The following is a 2,609-nucleotide window of genomic DNA, read 5'->3' as shown; positions in this document are numbered from 1 at the left end:
CAGGGCTGCCCGCTCGAAGCCATTCTGCTTTTGCTTCTAGTTGAGCGCCCAGGGCAGGGTCGGCAGGTCTGGAGTCCGGCTTCAGTAAGGAGCCAGCATGCAGGTGATCCTGATATGACAGTCCTGACGCCACAGGGGGAGGACTGTCCTGAAGCTGCCTTAAAAAAGGCCTGAGGCCGTGCTACTTAGTGGAGAGCGAGGGCCCCAGCACCTCTCCCACATCTCCGCCAGCCCAAGCCCTCCAGAGAGGCAGGACCTGACTCCCCATAGCCGGAGCACACCCCGAGACTGATGTGCTTGCCAAAGGGGGCCCCACGGGGCAGCTGCTGTCCGTGGCCACTGGGACAGGCCTCTGTCCTGCACGTGACGCCTGGCACTGGCCTGCTGGGTCCCAGTTCTGGACTCCTAACTCACATGGCAATCGCAGTTCACCGTCAAAAAGGACTTTGGTTTTAACGAACTCACTTACAGATGCTTCTGCTCTTTCCTTTCCTGAAGCCCGGTGGTTGGCAGCCCAAGGAGCCCTGAGCCTCAGAGAACCAACAGCAACTGCCATGAGGCACCCCTGACTGGGAAGTGTCAGCCCCCAACCTGAGGGTGACCCAGGGAAATCAGGAAGCACTGGTAACCCACAGGCTGAGTGTGGGCCCAGGTGGGTGGTCCTGTTCCTGAAGTCCCCATGCTCAGTCATCCCCCGGGTGGGGCCTTCCCTCTTCCAGTGCTTTTGCGGGGAGCAGCCTGCCTGTCAGCTCCTCAGCCAATGCAGGGAAGGTGGGAAGGCCACACTCTGGGTCAAGCGAGCTAGGGGAAGCCAGCAAAGCAGAGGCTCGGGACTAAATGACTTCATTTCTCTTAAAATAATTTGATCAACCTGTATTTGTCATTGAAATAGACTTTATGGGGAAAACGAAGCCGTTGTTAGGCTTCGTTTATTTATTTTATAGCTTAGCAGTGTATCTAAGGAGGTGGGTGCGTGGAGGCACCATGATCTTTTTAGTGCTTGGAAGTCTTTAAAGGTCCTGATTAGGCCCCAGACAGGGACATGCAATCTGCGCTCAGTCCAGCATTCTCGGGAACTGGCTCAGACAAAGTCAGCTCTGGCCGGCAGAGCAGAATCTAATGACCAACACGGAAAAGTGCCCGAGGGTGAGTCAGCGTGACCCAGTCCACTGGACGTTAACTCCACAATGATGGGACTTTGCTTTTATCGGCTTGCCGCCACCCCCCAACACCCGCCCCCCACCCCCAGGAGGGGTGCCTCCTGGCGGTCCCTGTTGGAGGTCTGAGGCTTCGCACTCCACTTCTTGAGGGAACTGCCACGCCGCCCCCTCTCCCCCCATCACAGCTCAGCGCAGGATGTATCATGCTGCTTCCACAGGCCACAGTGCCTGGGTAAGGGGAGAGCTGAGGCCCTTCAAGCCAGCCCCAGCCAACAAGACCCAGTTCTGGCAGGCCCAGCTATGGGAATCACCTTCACTCTACTGCTGACGTGCACCTCCTGCAACGGCGCCTTCACCTTGCGGAGCTTGGCTGTGACGCCCCCCCAGAGGCGCTGTGCTGAGGCAGACCTGGTGGCACAGGGGTTAAAGTGCAGCACTATCAAGCTGTCCACAGCCACTGCAGTGCGAGTTCAATCCCCGGCCAGGGAGTGACCCACAGGGTGCAGCAGACCTCTCCTGTCTCCCCGCTGCTCCCCTCAGCAGTGTGTTTGAGTAGATCTGCCTGTTCTGTCTCTGGTGAATCCTCTGACGCCCACACCTCTGGCCTGCGCCCAGTTCTGTGTGCATAAATAAAAATAAATCTAAAAAAAAAAAAAAAAACAACATAGCCACAGAGGAGGGTGTGATGGGTTGAGTTGTGTCCCCTCAAAATCCTTATGTCAAAGTCCTAGCTCCTCATACCTCAGAATATGTGAAGATGAGGCCTTTCAAGAGGCAGTTGTGCTGCGAGTGAGGTCTTGTGGGTGACCCGATGCACTACGACTGGCATCCTTACAAGAAGGGGTGCTCACGTGCAAACACAGCCAGCGGGGTCATCTGCAGGCCAAGACGGGGCCCCAAGAGCCCAACCCTGCCCACCCCACCCTACCCAGGGGCTGAACACCCAGTCTTTCAGGACTATGACCAAGTAAATGTGTGTTGTTGGAGGCTCTGCTGTGGCGTTCTGTTATGGCAACTGGGGTGTGGGGGGGCTAGCTAGGGGTGTTGGCTAGGGGAAGACAAGGTGAATGAGTGGGGGCATAAGAGAGGAGAGTCAGGCTGAGGAAACCACCAGTCGCCCGCCAGGGAGACGAGGCACGTGCCGAGGGGCAGGAGTGATAAAGGCTGGACGTGCACGACGCCACGTGTTAGGCCACGCGGACACCACGACGCCACGTGTTAGGCCACGCGGACACCATGGTCACTCCCTGGCGATGTCTGAGGGAGAGCAGTGAGCACAAGCATCCTGCTGGCGCCGAGGCTGCTGTGTCCACAGTGGGGGACAGGTCCAGCTAGGGGAGCGAAGTCGGCGGTACCGAGCGGTGCCGGCCACCCGCAGGCACCTCACCGCGGCCCAAGCTTCTGCCCGCACCGGGTTGGTGGCCCCTGGGTCAGGCCACGTCCACGCCC

This window comes from Condylura cristata, unplaced genomic scaffold (genome assembly GCF_000260355.1).
Source record: "Condylura cristata isolate star-nosed mole 26May11 unplaced genomic scaffold, ConCri1.0 scaffold00002, whole genome shotgun sequence".
NCBI lineage: Eukaryota > Metazoa > Chordata > Mammalia > Eulipotyphla > Talpidae > Condylura > Condylura cristata.
The sequence above is the reverse complement of the archived record's forward strand: the minus strand, read 5'-3'. Positions refer to the sequence as shown.